General features: G+C 42.9%; 1 protein-coding gene across 7 annotated transcripts in view; it reads right to left on the minus strand.

The window, feature by feature from the left end:
- Window positions 1-21,970, minus strand: part of KLF12 (KLF transcription factor 12) — a 987,741-nt gene that overhangs the window by 797,446 nt on the left and 168,325 nt on the right. For all 7 annotated transcript variants that reach the window (XM_085622009.1, XM_085622005.1, XM_085622011.1 and 4 more), the window contains exon 2: window positions 1,020-1,049. The gene's annotated coding sequence lies outside the window, so the exon portion shown is untranslated. The remainder of the gene's footprint in view (window positions 1-1,019; window positions 1,050-21,970) is intronic.

Consider the following 21,970-nt stretch of genomic DNA (forward strand, 5'->3'; position numbering starts at 1 on the left):
CAAGCCTGCCTGTAAAGAAATAATCACATTCTGTAACTCCAGTGAATTGATCATTGACCTTATATGTTAATTTATGGAATGAGATATGGCTTTGCAGCTGGAACTGTCAACTTTGGAATTGGTAACCAATTTGGAATCCCGACCTTGGCTCAACATCCTTTGATTCTGGTCAATTCACTTATTGTTCATGCACCTTAAAAATATGTAACATAATCTAGTGTTCATTTAAAGCACTCCCTATGACCTTAGACTAGCTTCGCACTGTGTAAACCATCAAAAACAAACTTAAAAACATTGAATTTAGTATGCCAGAATGTATTCATCGCATTACACTGAAAGAAGTGTAATTTAGGAAGTGTTTATAGATGGGGTACATTTAAAAGGCTGTGGTTTGTGTCATGAAAACAGAATTTGAACACCATTTATGACCAGGGCAAAACACCCTTGTATAATTATACCACAAATTCATAAATCCGAAACTATTTAAGAGCCAGATTAATAGAAAAAGTTGGATATGCTTCATATATAGGTTTATATGATTTACAACTGCATGTTGTAGATATTGCTGACGTTTTCACTATTCTCAAAAGTCATAGACATGTACAAGGGAAACATAACATTTGAAGGATTTTCATGTCTATTTAATAATACTCATTTGCAGAACTAAATATTCCCAGGTGCATCACCATTTGCACAGTTTTTTCCACTTCTTCATACTACAAACCTTTTTTCATGGGAAGAAACCCATACCTTTATTAGGCGCTGAGGCATTAACAAATACTTTAAATTTTACATTTATAATTTATCCACATTTGGACATATTATCCACTAGCTAATATTTATTTACTTACACTACATTGGTTGCATGTACCAAAATAAAGCTGTGAACCCTTAATTCAATTCTGAGTAAGTGTCAATTGTAAAAGTCATCTTTAAATGGCATTGAAGGGGCATCCAAAAATTATCCTATGTCATAAGTATTTAAACATAAGTAAAGTTTTAGATAAGATGGTTCTTACCCTGTCTTTCCGCAGTAGATTCTTAGCAACCTAAGACAAAAAGATTTGCAAATTAGTTGAGGATTCTTCAAAAAAATTGCTGAAGTCACAATTGAAATGAATGTACACATTTTCCCAGTCTATATGAAGGCAAACATATGTAGAAAAACGTTAACTCCTAGAAAATTAAAGAATCGGAATTTGTTTAATTTGCCTACCCTGGAGAGTACCTTTTGAAATTGATAACAGTACGAATCTAGGGACGTTGACATAGGAGAATTTTGGTTAAAACTTTACTTATTGAACTTATGATTGCTCATATTTTCTTCAGGGGATACTGATCTATTACCAGTTAATGATCAATGAAACAGTAATAAGATCTTACAAACACTTCTGCTCCAATTTGGGAGCCAGTAATGCTGCCTCAGGTTGTTGCAAGTGCCCATCTTTCAAACAACAGTGTCTGATGAAACCTGCAGCACAGACACAAATTACTTTAGGTCAATGTTCAAATGTATGTGCAGCTAGGAACAACAAAAGAAATGTTTTCAGGCTTATTTTATACTCTTTTTTAAGTTATGTTTATTTGTAGCAATACAACCAAACAACTGCCAATACTGATGATTATTCACCACTTCACTCCTAGCAATCACACGTGACACTCATAGTGATTAAAAAAAAATACTAGATGTTTCATTTTTTATTTTTTGTATTTTGTATTTTTTTTTTTTTTTAAAACAGTTCATGTTATTACTTTCATGAACGTTTCAACCGTTTTTTGGACCGCAAAGCACAATACAACCATATAACACAAACTTTTACATTTACAAATAAGAAACTACATTACATTTCATGATTAAAAGCATTTTACAAAATATGAGCAAGCTCAAATTCCATCAAACACTAGAGAAGAAAAAAAGGAGAGACATGAAAGAACCCAATGTAAAGGTTAAAAAGATACACCACAGCAGTAATCTAAGATGCAGCACAGACCCAGGGAGAAATTTGGCCAAACAGTTCAGTATTCAGGTCATAAGAAAATCAAATTAAATAGTTAACATGAAACACTGTAGACCTGAATCTCAAAATTTGTCAAAAATACTTATATGGACACAAACAAACGGTCAACGCGTTTCAAACCCAATTATATTTTAGGGTTATCCTCAGGACCTGGAAAGTGAGCTAAAAAACAAAAGAAAAAGAAAAGGTGCATGTGTTACCAACAATTCAAGTTAATCTACAAGCACTCCCACGTACCTCTGATTTTTTAAATTTGACCACTTTACCTTGTACACTGTTTATCCTGGCACCTCTTGTGCCGCTCGATACTTTTACCACTGTCAACGTCAATACAAATGTCACTATCAGAACCAAAGAAGTCAAGAGAAGTCTTTTAGTTTATAAGCCTCCACATCCACAAAAAACAGCAATTAAGAGCGAAAGAGGGCCTCATTTTACCTTGCTAAAAATAGCGTGTGGACCAATAGCGATTTTTGAACAAAGACGGCAAAGTCAGGCTCCGGCGACCGGCTACTTGAAACAAATAAGAGGAGAGGAAGAGGCACTTGAGTAAACTCGGGATCGGATCGCATTTTTTCAAACCGAATCCTATTTAAACAGCAGTCCGTTCAACATACCTCAAAAGATTGCCATGATGGCTCTAGGACCGAGCTCTACAACTTCGTCAAATGGCAAGCATGCATTCAGTCTGCAAAGGCAGAGAAATGGAGGATATCAATCAGAGTGTTCAGTCCCTGTTTACGAAGGTGACTGCAGTTCGCAAAGTGATCCATATTTGCCTTACGCTTGCAGTTTTTTTGCCGCGTCCGATCGCCTGTCTTTCTCAAAGCCAGCTTGTATGTTGCTGGCGCCGGCGCATTTACGCACCGTCACCGAAATTTCAGTGTCACATGACTTTGGGTTGAAGCAACTTTATTGTTTTTCGTTACTCAACATGTTTCTGATTGTCTTAAGGTGCATTTAAGGAACAAAATGCAACTAGTTTTTGGTTCAGTTGGCTAGTAGGAATGATGTTATAGTGAAGCAAAAAGATTTGGAGAGCTGCCTAAATTGAATTCGGAATCCACAAAAGTAGTGCCTTTTGGATAATGTTGTCCAACTTTTACCTCTGCATTTCTTCCTCTATTTTTAAACAAATTAGACAATATCAATGGAGGGTGGCGTCAATAAAAAAGCCTTTATTTAAAAAAAATGAATGCAAGGCGTCAAGGAATAATTTCCATGATGCACAGAACGATGATTTGTGTGCGCACAATACTTTGTTGTTCCACGTAGTGGCATGCTGTTCTCTGCTCTTGAATACAGTCTGACATTCAATCTCTTATGGATGGCACTCTGCACCAGAGTTCCTTTTTACACATGTCGGTCAGTATTTAGATTTTCATAATAAAACAGCCCAATCTATATTTGTCCACACGAAGTTGTTGAAAAAAAAGGGTTATTGAAAAAAAGTTATTGAAAAGAACGAAAGGTGTCAAGGAATTTACAAACAGACAATCATTTCCATAATGCACAAGATAATGAATTATGTCGGCAGGGTACTAGAGTGTTTTATGTAATGGCATGGTGTTCTCTATTCTTGGATGTAGTCTGACATTCAATCTTTTATGGATGGAGCTTTGCAACAGCGTCCCTTTTTACACATGATGATCAGTTTTTGGGATTTTTATACTCAAACAACCCAATCCATATTTGTCCACAAGAGGTTGTTGGTGCACAAAAATGATATCATGGGGAACCTTGTCTGTGGGTGTTACAGACTATAAATTTCTGAAAGTTCGTTTAGCCCATCGACAACGGTGTTATATTTTACTATAAGCATTGCTTCCCTTTGCAACAATGTCCTATCCACGTCTCCTCCTTGAGGGTTGCTCTCAATTTTCGAAAGAATGGTCCATTTTAAATCATTCACATTATGATTCTTCGACATCCAATGGTTTACCAAGGGTGCATTAGCTACTTGTTTTCGAATCCGAGACATGTGCTGTGTAATGCGTTGGCGGGCTTCCTGATTGGCCTTGCCAATATACAATTTTGGACACGGGCATACAATGCCATATACCACATTCTTACTTTTACAGTTAGTAAACAGATCATGTTTCCACTTAATGTCCTTAAAACCAAAAAGAGCACCTTCAATCGTTTGTGAGCAGCACGAACACGTCCCACATTTGTGATGTCCAGTAATCGGAGGTAAGGTCAATTGTGACCTCAAAGTGCTTCTATTTAGTGGTTTCTGTGCAGCTGCATGGACAATTAAATTCCCCATACCCTTGTCCTTTTTCAAAGCGAACAGGGGTTTGCTCAATGAAGTGTGTACTTTCTGTACTAGGTGCCAGTTTTGATTAATCACCCTTTTAGGAAAGTTCGTACATGAGCAAAATGTAGTTACACAAACCATGCGTCCTATAGGCTCTTTTTTCTTTTTTTGAAACAAGACTTCCCTAGGTGTTCACCATGCCCGTTTCACCGCTTGTTTCAACAGCTTTTTCGGGTAACCTTGTGATTTCAAATTTTCTAGAAGGTTGTTTGCGTGAAACATGTATTCGTCCTCTGTTGAACAGTTACGTTTTACCCTAAAAAAAATGTCCAACCGGAAGATTATTGCGCAAACTGCGCGGATGATGGTTTGTGTAATGGAGGGCTTTGTTTCTGTCAGTCGATTTTACATGTAACGAAGTGATCAAGGTGCCATGGGAACTGTACACCTCTACATCCAAAAATGTTATGGTGCTGGGGCTGGAGTTCAAACTAAATTGGATGTCAGCTGTGTGTTGATTCAACCAATTATGAAATGCCGTGAGTTCAGTTAGAGTTCCATTCCAAATCAAGAAAATGTCATCAATAAATCGAACATAGGTTGATATCTGAGTCCAAAAAGGGTTATTGTTGTAGACGAAACGTTTTTCATATTGTGCCATAAACAGAACCGCAAATTCCGGCGCAAAGGGACAGTCCATGGCGGTCCCTATGGTCTGAAAATAGTAGTTGTGCTCAAATTTGAAATAGTTATTTTTTAAGGCGAACTTTGCTCATTGCATTATACACTTGCTCGGGACTCTCACTGGTATTGAGCTCTGTTCAAGAAAGTTCTTGATTGCATTCAGTCCTTCCTCTTGTGGTATATGGTTGTATAAGGACACCACATCCAAAGTAACCAATAATTGGTTTTCAGCTGAAAATTCTAATGCTTGAATTTTATTTAAGACATCAGTCGTATCCTGTAGGTGAAATGGTACATCTGCCAAAAAGGTTTTAAGAAAAAGTCAACATGTTTTGATATCGACTCCAATATAGGTCCACATCCGGACACTATCGGGCGTCCTGGAGGTTGTGTCTCATTTTTGTGGATTTTAGGGAGGGCATATAGCAGGGATGGATGTTTTTTATTCAAAAAAACAAATTCCTTTTTGCCTATGATCCCTAGATCCAAAGCATTCAGTAGAATGGACGTGAGTTCTCCTTGAATGTCTGATATAGGATCTATGGCAATCTTTCGTAGCATTGCGAAACCTGAAGTTGTCTTAGGACCTCTGTCTCGTAACTGATGGTGCTCATGACTACTATCCAGCCACCCTTGTCCGCTGGTTTTATTGTTATTGAGTTGTCAGATTTTAATGCAGTTATTGCTTCTTTTTCAGCTTTTGAGATGTTGCATTTTACAAAATCCTTTTTGTTTTCTATTTGTGTGATTGTAGACAGTACTGTGCATATAAAAGTTAATAATTATTTTGGTACTTTATTTACAGGTGGACAAAAAGTAGATTTTTCGCTAAATCCAGTTACTTCCATGTTGGCTGGGCAATCATTTTCAAGGAAAAAGGGCTTTAGCCGTATTTTTCTGCAAAACTCAATAATTTCCATTTTCATTTTGACCAGATCAGTGGTTCTGGTAGGGATGAAAGAGAGGCCCTTTTTCAGGATGGATTGTTCTGCATAAAAAAGGTCACAGTCAGATAAATTAAAAATGGACAACGGCATTAAGATTTGTAATATTGTCGCCTGGTTGTCATTTTTCATGACTGGTTTTTGTTCTGACCCCGGGATTGCTGTTGGCCTCTGCCTAAAAAAGATTGTTGTTGTTGGTTGTTTTTTCATTGATTTTGCTGTTGGTTTCCGTCTGAGGTGTCAGTCTCACCACCTGAGGATGAGGATGTATCCTAGAAGGAAATGAACTTGTTCCTCGACCATCCTTGAAAGTCAGTAAGGAATCTTCGTGAGTCAGGACGTGAATAAAAGTTTGTCTGCAAATAAGGGTACGTTGTTTCTAAAGAAAAGTTTTTTTATCTTTTTCAAATTTGGTCACCTTTTGATTGATGGAAAATCCTTAAACTCAGCTGTTTCCTTTTCGACTTTAGCTAATAAAGTTTTAGCGTCTGTAATTAATTGATTGTCCTTTATTCCTTGTTCCAATGTCGAAAATTCCAGGAGTTGTTGTTGTGACAGTCGTTGGGCTGTTTCCACTGTCAATACCATAAGGTCTCTACTACACTTTGTTTCAATAAACTGTAGCCTTTCTTGGAAATAGGGTCCTCTGTAAATATCACCGGAATATTACGAATTTGGGGCATATTCATAAGGAGCTATCACCGAACCAACGGCACTTTATTGCAGCCAAAGTCATGATAAAAATACCTCCCCATTCACAAGCTGGTGTAAACAGCCCACAGCACCAGTTTACCCGCGACAGCAGCCGCAAAAAACATCGCCACAGAGGACCTGCGCAACTATCACTAATGAGATGCAGAGTGGGCGTTTCCGTGCCAAAATCCGCGACAGCATCACACCACAACATTCGCAGTGACCAGCCACATTGGCGGTAAAAACACAAAACAGGCGATAATGCGCGTTAGCACCAGGAAATCTACACCTGCTCTGACCTGGTGTAAAGTCCAACAGCAGCCTGCACCACAAAAGGGAGACCAGCCCAGAGCCACACCAGAAGGGCAACAGAAGCCATGGAGCCACCCATCATGTGGCCCGGACACCCAAGAGGGCCACAACACCCTCCGACACCACACCCAGCCCCGCAGCACCCCCCCTGGACCACCCCAACCCCGGACTAATAAACTGCACACCAACACCACGAATCCCAATACAAACATTATGTCTGATGTCGCACAAGCAGGAAAATCAACAGACATGCGTGGCCAGAAAATGGAGACTCAGTCAAACAGCAATGCAATCACCAACACAAAACACTATACAAACAAAAGCCGAGACAACCCTTAGGATGAGTCCTAGCGGCTCCTCACTGGACAATCCGTAGCACACAGCCTGGAAGACTACATCCAAGAGAAGAAGGTGTGCCATGTGCCCAACAAAGGAAAGAGAGGGAGAGAGCGAGGGAGAGAGATGGAGTGAGATGCACAAGCAGCGCAAGGCCTCTCGGGCACCTGGCTCCACATGCCAACATGTGTGTGTGTATCACCATCCGTACACCATGAGCCCAAGGCCGTGTCCCAATCGCAGCACCAAAGCCACATCACATTCCAAAAACGCAAGTAGTAGTCAGACAAATATCAGGGTTGAAAGCTCCATTGTTCCAATGCAGAAGGCGGGAGGACACCTGTACCTTTGACCTTGGTCCAGAACGCCCGGAACACCCTGAGAGAGATGCCATGGCAGACGGGGACGACTCCAACAACGTGCATGCCGCAAATTAACTATCCGACTCATCCACACCCCACACACAGAAGCCCCTGCCTGTGGTACCCCCGCATAGGATGCCCTTGACACTCACAGAAACAGCAACCCACTCTCCCCAATGTTTCCCACACATTCGAATAATTGCTCAGACTGTGGCATATCCTCCACACAACTGCTGCAGTTCAGAAGAGTGCCGGTTCCACGAGACGCACCAACGCAATGGCAGGCCATACTGGGCACATGCACAACCCCCGTCACGTGGAACAGTACCGTGCATGTATGCTGCATTTACTGGGCGCAGTGCCACTGGCAGTGCTGCGGATCAGTTACCGGCTCAGCTTCCGCATTGCCTACGTCACCTGCGTCCAGCCCTGGTTTCACTGCCGAACAAGCACATTCAAGTGTCCCATGGATGTCTGCCTATCCAACACAACTGTTGATGAATTGGACTATGACTTGTGTCTGCACATCCTGTTGGATCACGAACAGGAGTGTAACTGAAACAGCCGTGCATGGGATGCCCTGACATACTGCGTATGTATTGGTAGTCGTGCATGGGAGATTGCACAATTCCTCGTGTGCAGTGACCACATCAATGCGCTCCCCTATTGGGCTGTGTTGTGGATTGGTGAAACAGCATGGGCTGAGCACACCTGCCCGGACCACTTAATGGATTGGCTCACCCTGGGGTTCCTTGAACACGACAACGACGTACTATTGGAACACATTGCACATGAAGCTGCATGGGCATTAATGGATGCGTAACTACGTTCCTGCAGCCACATCCAATTGTCACCCACAGTACATGTCCCAACAACTTGTTGCATCGTGGGGAGTGCTCACATATCCCACCACAACAGTGGACACGTCTGCCTTTGTCCGGGCTCTGGATGCATCTCCGTGGAACAACGTGTGTGTACACACACCTGTGCAAGGTGATGTAGGTCCATGCTCGGTGCAACACAGCGTCGTTTGGCAACGTTGCCAATGTGGGCACACTGCTGGGGGAGAGCACACACATGGCAATGTAGCATGACATGTGAACCTGTTGGACCCTCACACCTGATCACTGTCAGCAGAGCAGACAATCGGCGCACTCCGGAGGCAGAGCACTATGCAGATCCCAGGGGCTGTGAGTCGTGCCCCCCACACGGGGCAATGGGCAGCTGCCAAACAACACATGACTCATCCAGCAAGGCAAGGTGGGCTGAGAGCGTTGCCATTCGTGATGAATGTTGCCCATTTTAGCCCCAACATTTTCTGAACCTCGACATATACCCCATGCTGCGTGTAAGTGTCTTAAGCATGTCCCTGCCAGTTGTGGCCGTTGCCTGGTCCATACTGACATGCACATGCTAATAAAGTCTATGCAACTCCTCTGGTGTTTAACTGTGAGGTCTGTTGTTTGGATTCTCCTCTTGTGTGCCACAATGAGCTTCGTCCCTACACAGGGAGGAACTGACTGACCCATGTGCAATGTGGGTGTGTCCCTTCGGCAAGCTCCACCTCTGTGAGCCAGACATTGTTTTTAGATAGGTGCTGGACACCATGTGCACTTACGTGACTTCAGCAATGTGAGTATGGTGTCCAACCTCGGACCATGTGGAGCAATGTCATATATCACAACAGAATGTGTCCACACAGATGTGTGTGAGTAGGTATGCGACGTGAACTTCTGGTATCACATGTGCTGTAGGACACCACTCCTGGCCTGCTTTCATTTGGGTCAGTCCTACACACAGCCCTATTCAATACATGGACGTATGCCTACGTTGGGGGTTCTGAGATTGTTGTTGATGTGCAATGGGGACACAGCTAGTACTCACCTTCACAGTCATTCAATTGGCCATGTGTCTCAGGGATACAAGTGCGCATAGATGTCAGTTACCATGGTGTACCTTCATGTGCAATCATTGTACCTACATTCAGCCATACCTCCATACGTGAGTAAACATAGTGATGACACATCTGTGTGATTTAGAATGTTTTATTCACATTCAGGTGATTGACGGAGCTGGGGCGGTACATGGCCTTCCAAGCCCACATCACATGGAAGCTCGGTGTGCCAACCAGAGTCCTTTGGGGATTGCACAGTGATTGGGAAGAGAGAGATTGCAGTCCGCAGCAGGATAGCTGTGTAATTGACCAGCGGTGAAGAAACGGCAATCAGTGTCGGGGTCCGGGTGAAAGTCACAGAGTGTTCCGGGAGTCACTATTAGGTGTTTCCCAGGCCATGATGCATAGGTCATAACCAGGCAGGGACAGGCCATACGGCGCAGATGGCTGCTACTGCCTCCTTCCTCACACAGTAGTTCACATCCCCTTCTTACTCCCCTAATAAGGGGTCTGTGTCCGGTCTGTGTGGTGGGGTGATGGCTGCATCACTGTGTGTCACTGACACATCAGACTGAGATGGTGATGGGGCAGCATCACTGTGTGCCACGGACACATCAGGGGTCGAAGCTGTGTGTGTCGATGTTCCCGCTGCAGTCATCAGGGAATGGCTCAGTGGCAGCAATGGCAAGATGAAGTACTGCAAAGCACTGAAGTCCCCAGCTACTACTCGCTGGTGTCCATCCGTGTCAGACATCCTTCCAGCCAGCCTGCATCTGCTCCATGGTAACCCTGGGCCTAGTTTGCGTAGTAGCGCTACGCGTAGCTATGCAAAGTGCACTTCGCACTACGCGAGATACACATAGCACTACGCGAACTACGTAGTGCGCTGTTCGCGATGATTGCACAGTGCCGGATGCTTGTCCGCACTGTGCAATCATTGAAAACGGCATCATGCACAGTGCGAGCTGTAGTTTTCTGATGCTTGAGTAGATTTTTACTCGAGCGGCAGCTTTCTCAACGCAGACTGGTAGTTTCTCATTGCAAGCGGTCGCGAGCATATACGCGACCACTCACAATGAGAAACCTGACCTCCCCATGTTGAGAATCTCACCGGGAGGTTTATTTTCCACACTCGCGATCCGCAACTTCATGTTGCTGATCGCGAACAAGGAAAAAGTCTTGCCGGGATGTCATTTTGCTCACTTGCGGTCGCCAACTTGACGTTGAGGACCTTGAGCGAGCAAATAGTGCCAGCTACGCTACGTGATTTTGCACTGTGCTACGTGCAATTCGTGTAGCGTGAACTAGTACAAACTACGCAAACTTCGCGAGCGTAGCGTAGTTGTCCGCCCAGGGTTATTCCATGGTCTCCATTGACCTCCGCATCTGTGCCAACTCTGTGCTGTCATGGCTGGTGCCTGTCTGCCCACACAGTTCTTGTGTATGATTCATGGCACCAGCGAGGTCAGCAAAGGACTGTGGCGGAGAATGGTGCGGACAGGGGGTGTCTGATAGGGACTGTACGTGGTCCCTGATGGGACTCAGAAACCCAAGTATGGCATCGAGTTTGGATGCCATGAGCTCGAAACCCACCCGCAGGTTTTCAGCCAACTCCACCTGGGAAGACCACACACGTTGTATGTGCTCCATGTCTTGGTTGGGGGGTCCTGGGAGACAGCTGTGGTGGTGTGTGTTTCCTGCTGTGTGGTTTGTGCAGGTGGTGGGGTCACCTCGAGGCAGCTGGCCTGCCCTGCTCCTGGGGTCCGGGTGCAGAGGCTGTCCAGTAACCGTTGGAGGGTATCTTGACATGTGTGCAGGTTGTCCTCTACATCATCAATGATGGGTTTGTGGTCTACTCTGCAGTAAGTGTTGATTGTCCCTCTGCAATGTTAAGGGTAGATGCAGGTTAACAGAGTTTCACATGTATGAGGTTGATTTGCAGATGTTTACATTCAGACTGCATGCCAATGTACATTTTGACTGTTTTGGGGGAGCTGGCTATTTGATGGAAGTCAGTGTGTTTTCCGAGTACATGACGGATGTGTGGTAGTACCCACTCATTATCATCACACTGTCAGGCAATGCCAGATGTGAGTGGACAGTTACTACGCACGAGCGGAACCTGTTGTGAACTCTATCCTGTGGTGCTGGTGTTGCACATTGTTCCACATTGCCGTTGTTGCTGATGTCCTGTGATTGCTATATGTGTGTGCTGCATTGTGGGGGCGTTGCCCTTGCAGCTCTGATTTCGTGTGGCATTCTCCCTTAGAGGCGGAGTGCCTTTGAATTGTGTGCTTTTCGGGGCCTGATTTGCTTTTGACTTGGGTCATATGTGCTCTCAGACAGATTTTGTGGCCTGGTGCATTGTTCGTCTGCTGCGTGTATTGTACGGCATGGGTTGTGGGTGCAAGTGGACATGTCAGAGTGTGACCTGCTCCTTTACGGATGTGATCTGCACTGGGCTACCTCCATGTCGATTCATGGGCCATGTCATTTATTTGGGCTGCTGCCATGCTATCGGACATGCAGTGTTACTTTCATAGCCAGTGTGGGTCACAGAGCCCCTGCTTTGCTAGTTTCAGCACATGTGCATGGGTCGATTGTGATATTGGTGATAGGGGGGAGCCCCTCTGTGCACATTGTGGATGGGGGCCTACTTGGCGTTTATATGTGTGCTGCGGTGTGCCAAGGCAATCAGGGACATGTTCCACGGTCATTGTGGGTGTGCAGTGTGCTACGCATACTTGTGCATGTGTGCCATTGTACCCATCTCCCCCTGTCCCCCCCTGTCCCTGGTAGTTACTCACCCTGTTGCTGTTGGGTCAGGTTGTATCGTGCTGTGTCCAGGCGCCCCAATCCTGCCACCATCTCCTCACTGCTGACTGTGGCCACCATTTGCTCCAGCTCATCCAGCTCCTCCTGTGTCGCAGGAGGCCCACCTCCAGTCGCGGTTGCTGCCTCCCTGTTGGCGGCGAGCTTATGTTTGGTCTGCCTTTTCAGATCATGCCAGTGCCTCTTGAACTCCTCCATTGACCTCCTAGACACTCTGACTGCATTGACGTTGGTAATGATGGCCTGCCATATTTCGGTTTGGGTTGCCGGTGCTGCAGTGGAGGTGCCGAACAGTTGTTGATGGTGTTCAGTCACCTCCGTGACGAGGATCTGGTGTTCCTGCGGACTGAACCCCGTCTTCCTCTTCCTCTTGTCCTTGCCCTTCCACGAACGCGGGGTTCCTGGCTGGTCCTCCGTGGGGCTTGTGGTGTTCGGCTTGTCCTCTGCACTCGGTCCGGGTGCATCCATGTTGCAACGCAGTTTGAATTGTTTTTTTGCTTTCTTTTCTTGTTGTATGGTGCTTTGTCCCGCCAGACGCGTGGGGTTTGCAGGCCTGTGACTGGTCTCCGCTGATTTGTGTACCACGATTGGCCTCATTGCATGATTTTTCGCGTTTGCATTTGGCAATTTTGCAGCGTGGCATTGATTTTGACGCTGACATTTGACGTGTTATCTGGTGGCTATCGCATGGTACTGCTGTGTTGTGAATTCCACGTTGACACTGAGTTATTTTCCCACAATGGGCTGCGATATTGAAAGTTGCGTTACGCTACTCTTGCGGTAGTTATCACACGTTCTTGTGAATATAACCCTTGGATGTTCAAGCAGGAAGTGGCCATGTAAGTCCGTACGTATTTGTTTCTTCTTTAATCTGATACGTTTATCAGACTCATTTTTCTGCTTAGCAGAGGTGCTCAAAGACACTGGACCAAAGAGAGAAGGAGTGCGTATTAGTTTTTGTATGGGGTCTTCAGTGTAGGCAAAGGTGTCCAGATCCGACATGTTCAGAGGAACAGGTCGGTCGTGCAAACAAACTATCTAACCCACAAATACAACAATCCTTTTACAACACAGAGAAAACTCCCACTTAGACGTGGAGTCAAAAGAACCTCGTGGGTCACAACCTGCTGATCAAAGCTGATCAATAAAGTGTTCTGGACCTTAACCCCTTCAGCGCGGCGCGGATGCACCCTAACCGGCTGGGGGGGTCAGCAAAGTGAGCGTCTTGCAAATATTATACCTAATACTTCCAATGAAGTTCCGGTTAATAATCAATCAACCCCCCTAACTGTCGGTGGACCTGGCCTATATGGTGCCCCCCGGCCCCGAGATTGGGTAATTTGCAACCATTCCAACAATCATTAGCAGAGAAACTCCACCCCCCAACCTCCCTACACCTACCATCGGAGGCCAACCCTTACACTGTTGTTCTGGGGAATGTCCCGGGGCTTGGATCCCAGGCGCGGGAACATTGGTCTACCCTACGCAATAAGGCCCTATATCTCCTAAGTATGAGACTGGGCTAACAACAGAATTGTTTACAGAATTCAAAATGGTGCGCATGGTTCCATGGGTGGGGAAGTCTCAGAAAACTCTTGGGGATTGTGTGGTCTTGAGCTTCAGATCACCCAGTATGGTTCAATATATCCTGTCGAGGGCAGGGAATCGCGTTGTAAGGGACATCATTTCTGTATTACCCTTGGGTTTCTTTTATCGACCCACCATTGAACCTAATGGTTCCAACATGAGAGGGTCTTTTCAAGCACACAGGTTTATTGAACATCTAGTCCGCGTGAGTAATCGATTTGATGCCCTTTCTACACTGGATAGCAATGACTGACTCGGCAGTGATGGTGGGCCTGTAACAACTACACCAAGCCCAATTAAGGGGTACGGGGGATTAGAACAAGGTTCCCCAATTAGAGATCTTCTTGATAGGCCCGAATCACGGTCCACACAGTTAGCGGGTGTTGCCGGGTTTTCATTGGGCTCTTGGAACATGGCGGGCTTTTGGCCAAAACGTTATCCAGCGACTGGTCAACTTTTGTTGATCAGCACGATATCTGGGTATTTCAGGAGACATGGGCCATGGAACAAGTCCACCACCCTGGGTTTCTTAACTTCTCTAAACTAGCTCAAGGGGGGCGAAAGGGGAGACCATCGGACGGGTTAACATGCTGGGTGAGACAGCAAGCGAGTTATACTGTTAAGGAAGTTTTCATTGACAGCCCGGACATCTTGACCCTTTGTTTACGTTTGGGTCATGATAGGGATATCTTGCTAATCAACATTTATGCAAGAGGACAGCCGGGCGGGAGGCGCTCTGAGACTGTTGAAATTCTCAACTGGTTTCTGGATAGTTGGAAAGTAGGGCACTATTTGGTCATAGCGGGGGATTTTAATTGTTCCTTTGAACCCCTTGGCTTTGAGGATGGTAATCTAACTTCCGATGAAGATTCTCAATGGAAGATCCCCTCCTTAGACCTTAGTCCAATTAAAAAATGGACTGAAGCTGCTTTGCAGCTCAAGGGGATGTGTCTGGAGAAGGGAGTAAGGGCAGCAAATGGGAGGACCCAGTCGGATTGGATGGGTGCGCATACCTTTAATAACGATGTAAGATCAAGCAGGATAGATTGCATCCTTCTTAGTGTGGAATTTTGGGCACACTTACATGATATGACGGTGGTTGAGCGGACCGAAAGTGACCATGATCCACTAGTACTATCATTACTGGCGCTGAGTTCAATAGTTAATTCCAATATGGATGAGGTCCATAACTTAGTGGAAGCCGCTGTCACGAATGACGACAGAAGAGTTAGATGGGCCAGGCTTATCGAAAGAGAGGGGGACCTGGAAGAGATGAAGTCTATGGTTGGCCATTCGGTTGCTATTCTTAATAGTTGCTCTGATAGTACATAGTGAGCTATTTACCAGTTTAAAACCTTTCTTTATTAAACGTAATTCTAGGAAGAGCAGTTCAGGTGCAAAGATGGCTGCCTGGTATAATAAGCTTTGTAGAGAGTCATACCGGGAGCTAACAAAAGCTATCAGATCTAAAAATATGGGCAAGGTTAGATTGGCTAGGTCCAGGTATAAAGCAGTCCAAAAATCAGCTAAGAAGGATTGGGACGACAAACGCTAGCTCGACCTACTTGAAGCTAGTCATGAGAGAGACATGGTTAAATTTTGGCAGTTAGTTAAGTGGGGTAGCAATGGGACACCACACATACCGGTGAACCATGTAGCGCCTGACTCATGGGTTGAGTTTTTTAAAGCACAATTTTCAATTGCAAATACTGTTGATACTCACCCACTACCAGGTTTCACGTCTACCACCTTATTGTTTGATAGCTCTGAGGTTTTGGTCCTCAGTAGAATCCAAGTGTGGATTGAGGAGAATGAGATTTTGTCACCATTGCAGGCAGGCTTTCGCCCTTTTACTAGCAACATTGATCAGGTTTTCAAGTTTGTTATGATTTACTGGAAGGTCTCTATATGCAGCCTTTATTGACCTTAAGTCTGCTTTTGACTTGTTGCCACGTAATAAAATGTGGCACGCCTTTTTGGAAGTAGAGATGCCTCAGGAGCTACTAGCCTTGATAATTAAGTTGCATAATTCGAACTACGTTCAGGTGCGGTGGGGCTCAAAGGGCGAGATCACAGCTAGTTTCCCAGTCCTAAAGGGTGTGCGCCAAGGATGCGTCCTGGCAACGACATTGTTCTCCCTGTTTATTAACAGGGTGGTTCATTACTATTCCACATACCACACAGATGTCCCTAGCTTGGGGGGCTTAGGATACACTGCTCATGTTCGCGGACGACACCTTGATTCTATCCAGGATGCAGAAGGGATTGCAGGCTGCATTGTCTAGGTTTGAGGTGTTTTGCCGCGACCATGGGCTTGTGGTTAATGTGGACAAGACCAAGTTTATGGTCTTTCACCATCATAAGACCATTCAAAGTAGTGTACTCATGAACAGTGTCCTTCTGGAACAGACAAAAGCATTTGCATACCTGGGTATTACCTTGGGTAAGAAAGTTAGCTGGAAACCACACATTGATCTTTTTGCTCTGAAACACGCACAGCTGGCAGGAGCTCTTGTTAAAGAACATAAGCTGTCATTCATCAAGCCCATGGCCCCTGTTCTTCAGATATACAACACCAAGGTTATTACCTCAATCCTATATGGAGCGGAATTATGGGGTTTTGAGAACATGGCCTCCTTGGCACAAGCCCAGAACAAATTTGTCAGAGCTATTACGAGCCTTCCGCAATCCACTCCATTATTGCCCCTTTTTATGGATCTGGGTTGCCTCCGAATTGAGGATCTAGCCCGATATAGACCAATAGCGTTTTGGCGACGACCCTGGGTTACCCCTGAGCTTTCCCAATATGCGAAATCCCTTATGGATTTTAGGGGGGTTGGCTGTACGGGGAAGATCAAATGGTTACAGAATGTAAAAAACACCCTGTGTGGGATGGGGATGAGTGGCCTGTGGGAGCACCCTGAAGGAAATCCATTTCCGTCTAAAAGGGAGCTTAAGGCCGCCTATTGGGATATGGTTAAGAATAAATACTTTTCTTCTACTACTAGGCCCACCCTATCCATGGATTATCTGATGCAAAAACAGGACTTCGTGTTTGAAGCATATTGGGATAACATTTCCAGACCGGTGGATAGGAAACTATACCATCAGTTTAGGGTTGGCTCTCTCCCAATCAACACCTTTACTTGTAAATGGCGGTTGAACGGGTCTGAGCATTGTCCTGCTTGTCCAGTTCCGCTGGAATCCATATCCCATTTTCTGTTGGCGTGCCTGGCTTACAAATCCCCCAGGCTTAAATGGCTGAAACCAATTTGCATGAACATGGGCTCTAGATCGGCTATGGTGGCATTAAGGATTCATGCGGACATCCACTGATGCTCCTATAGTTGTAGCTTTGGCAAAATTCCTGAGCTGGGAATGGCTTATTCGCTGTAAAAAACTAAGAGAAACCCAAGCCTAGTTATAGCCATAATAATGTCATGTAATTTCAGTGTGGGATCACTAATTCATTAATTTTTAGCAACAATGATTATCTGGTTTTATACTGTATCTTTGTATTTATATGGTTTTATAGTGGTTCTCTGTTGTTGATTACTTTTACTTGACATATATATTGCACTAAATACTGATTTGCCACACTGTTTTGATTGTTATATATGGCACTGTGTTTTTATTAAAAAAAAAAATTATCCATCGTTGTATGTAGTCTTTTATGATTATTTTTATTGAAATAAAGACATAATGAAATGAAATGAAATGATTATTCACTACTTCACTCCTAGCAATCACACTTGACTCTCATAGTGATTGAAAGAATTTAATAGATGTTTTATTTTTTATTTTTGGTATTTTGTATCAAGTGTTTGATTGGAATTTGAGCTTGCTCATATTTTGTAAAATGATTTTAATCATGAAATGTAATGTAGTGTCTTATTTGTAAATGTAAAAGTTTGTTTTATATGGTTGTATTGTGCTTTGTGGTCCAAAAACATTTGAAATGTTCATTAAAGTAATAACATAAACTGGTTCTTTTTGAAGAAAAGATAGAAAATACCAACAATTTTTTATTTTAACTCTATATGGCATGTCTACTGCATTGCAGGCAAGTCGTTAGTTTGGTCAATGATGTATTATAGTAAGGGGCACAAATTCAATTTTTTCTATCACACTCACATTTTCTCTTTTATATACCTAGGTAGATTATCCATTGTAAACATTGACATAAAAATTCTCATCATCCTGGCTGGCAATCCAATACTTTCTTAAAAACATTTTTCTCATGAAAAGTAGCTGAAGCAGAGTATCACACAGAATCCCATTCCGACTTAGCAATAGAGTATACCACATACCTTACACCACTTTAAAGATAATATTAGACTCTCTTGAAAAGGTAATGACACACAAGAGAGCTTTCAGCCTCTATAATGTTTGAATCTGTGAAAGTTAATTCTGACTGCTACCCACTGGTAACAAATAGATACAAGTAATTGCTCTGCCAGCATTTTTAATGGAACCCAGAATTTCAGGCAAGGGAAATAACCTCATGGATGAGTATATTTAGAAATTCTTTGCTTTCTTCAACCACTGTACTTCAGCACTTTACATTTCCTACATACCACAAAATGTCATGGTTTAGGCCCCTATTATGAGTTTGGTGATGCGGGAGCGGGACTGCCCAGCTCCCGCACCACCAAACCCGTGTAGGACCCTCCTGCTGATCAGGATTTTTCTCCCGGTCTGTCGGGCAGTTCTTTGCCATTTCCAGGGTGGTGCTTATGGAATAGGCACTGCAATGGGAATGTCAGAAGCAGTACCTACATGGCATGGACTGCTGCAGTCCGTGCTGTGCAAGTACTGGGGTGAATGCACAGGGGGGGCACAACAGGTTACCCCTTGTGTGCATCCACATGGCGTGAGGCTTTATTTCCTCTCCATCGCGGTTTTCATGTGGGCTCACCGCCATGAAAATGGTGGCTGAGAGGAAACCCGTAATATGCTTGGTGGGACTGCGGCGGTCCATATTGCGGCCTTAGGGCTGCTGCGCAACCACCAGGGAACAACAGTTCTCTGGTGGTTACGATAGTTGCGTTGGGCCCACGGCAGCCCGACTGCCCTAGTTGTAATAGGGCGGTCGGGAGACTGCCACCTTGACTCTGGCCATCTGTGCACTGCCAGACTCATAATATGGACATAAGCTACTAATCATGAAGCAGCACCATAAATTTGAACATTTCTAACTTTCCCATGCCGTACTCATACAGATCACAACTAATTAGAGGCTACTCTCACGATGTTGAAATGTTGTCATGAGATCAATCTCCAGAGAACACTCTAGCTACAAGTATTTAAGAGTGTGCCTTTGGATTGTTTCACCAACACTGCTTTATTGTCTGGTAGCCTCCTGGGAGAGAGGAAGCTTCAACCAATGAAAATTCTTAATATAAAAAGGGTTATTTAACATGAAAAATATCTATATATTTATTAGAAACACTAAAAACAATTAATCAATTTCCATAATCACTATTCAATAATTATCAATTAATAAATAATTATTATATTATTACTTAATTAACTTCCCATCCTAGACCCCTACAAACCTAGAAGCCCCCAACTACAATACCATTGAAATAAATATGCCATAATTTTCATATTTAAAATTAAAATAAATAATTAACTTACAAATACCAATCAATAGTTCACTTTTATCTAAATAGCTTCTCACCCTATACCTCTATAGACCTATCATCACACAAATAAAATATAATTAAAATATATAGGTATTCCATATTTTAAATAATTAAATAAATAAAATAATTAGCTGACACATCTTAATTAATAGTTAATTACTTATTAATTAACTTCCCACTACATACCCCCAACAAAACTAGCATTCTGCAACATGAATATAAGTATAATAAATATTTCATAAACGACATAATTAGAAATCAAATGAATAGTTAATTAGCAATAAATAATTCATTGTTAAGTAATTATTACTTAATTAACTGTCCATCCTAAACCCCTAGAAAAAAAGCACCAGCCACAACTAAAATATGAGTAAAACAAATATTGCATGAATCACAGCATTAAAAGTCAATTAAATAATGATTAATAATTAATTGCTGGTAAATTAATATCTAATTAACTTTCACCCTATCTGCTACAAACCCAACAACCCACTACGACTCTATACATTGCTATTCAAAACTATCTAAAAATTCGAAATCACTTAAAATGACATGCTATATATATTTTTTTAAATAGCATTTATATAAACAATAGTAACACATAAAAATTAATATATCAACTAAAACAAATAAAAATAATTAAAAAATCTGTATTTTAACAAATATACTACTGAAAATGATATTAAAAACATAAATAATATTTAAACCGATATTGCTTACCTCAAAAACCAATATTCTTGCATCACGATATTTATGTATTGCGATAATAATGTATTGCTATAATTATGTATCACAATATCTTATTTCCAATATTTCTGTCTCCAAATATTTACTACTCAATATTTTGTCCAAACACTAACGTTCTCATCATTGTTCCAATTGATATTCCAAACCCAATTCAAGAGACAATAATCAATGTGGAACTCATTTCATTGCATGAAATGAAGCATTAAAATTACTAATATAAAAGTAAAACAAACAATTTGCTCCAAATATAGATGAAATATAGAAGGCTTGACTCAAACCTTTTTATATAGAAGTGCACAAAAATATCTACCCTGGGAGTACATTTAAAGATGCTAATTCACAGAATGAGATGTTCACCTGCAAACTAAAGTTGGTATGAAGCTCTGCTAGAACGGCAAATGTTCTATTATGTTGGGTTCATGTATATGAGCGGGAAATGGGGAATTACGATAGATGACTTGCATGGAACACCCAAGAGAATGAGTCTGCTACAGGGATTGTCCACCATATAGACCATCATCTTCAATGTGGTTGCCTAGACACTAGTACATCAGGCGCCATATTAAGAAACCTAGCACGCGGTTCCCATCTGCCCCACACTGGGTTCATCAACTGTAGTCTGGGGGTTAGCAACTGTTTGCAAAGAAATTGCTTTCTCCAACAGAGGCACAAGCTTTCCGAGCTGAGAGTCGAAGGCAAGGGCCAAAAACACAGGTGCATGACTTCACTGGACAGTATAACGAAATGTTTAAAAAGCTCTCGGTAGATGCAGGGCGATCAGAAACCTTCTCCATTCTTTCACAACTTCTGTTGTATATATTCATGTCAATTAGTGCTGCAGCTATAACATGCTAAGCAGGTTTTTAAATATAACAATGTAAATTAATATATGTCTCACTGGGTTTCCAGGCATTTAAATTTGCAGGACTCTTCAGGGAGCAACCTTTACGTTGTGCAGTGTCTTTCATAATTATTTGAAGTCAAATGTATGATAAGCCACAAGTAGCAAGTAAGATTGATTTTGATATGTGAAAATGATGATGTAAATATTGGTAGAGGGCCTAAACTATTGTAAAACAGAGACACTATTTTGAACCAATGGGAAATTTGCCCTGCTTTCTTTCACCATTCCTATAACTATTTAAATAACTATTATTTATACTGATGTTGGCAACTTCCAGTTTTTGATTGCTTAGGGGGCGAAGTTGTATATGACAGAATTGAAAGCATGAGTGGCTCCTCTCATCTTCTGCTAGCTCCTAGACTGCTGAAAATGACACGCTGCATTACCCCTCCTTAATGGATCTCTCACCGCTCCCGACCCTGAGATAGGTCGTCAGTGGTGGCATCCATCTAAATCAAGGGTCTCCAACCTTTTCTGTAGTGAGAGCTACTTCTGATCACTGAAAATCATTGCAACCTACTAAAGGCTAAACTCGTGTATTGCTACCAGACACCTCCACACCAAGCATTATTGACTTTAAGCCCAATGTCCATATATCCAGATACTATGGTTTGAACCAAATACTTTGATTAGGGACACTATGACAGGGCTGCAATGTGTGTCAGTGAGGGCGTAGTCTTTGGGGATGTAGGAGCATGTGTGCGTATGAATGAGATATATGTATATGGGTGCCTGGGAGCCTGTGTTGT

This window comes from Triturus cristatus, chromosome 8 (genome assembly GCF_964204655.1).
Source record: "Triturus cristatus chromosome 8, aTriCri1.1, whole genome shotgun sequence".
NCBI classification, from domain to species: domain Eukaryota; kingdom Metazoa; phylum Chordata; class Amphibia; order Caudata; family Salamandridae; genus Triturus; species Triturus cristatus.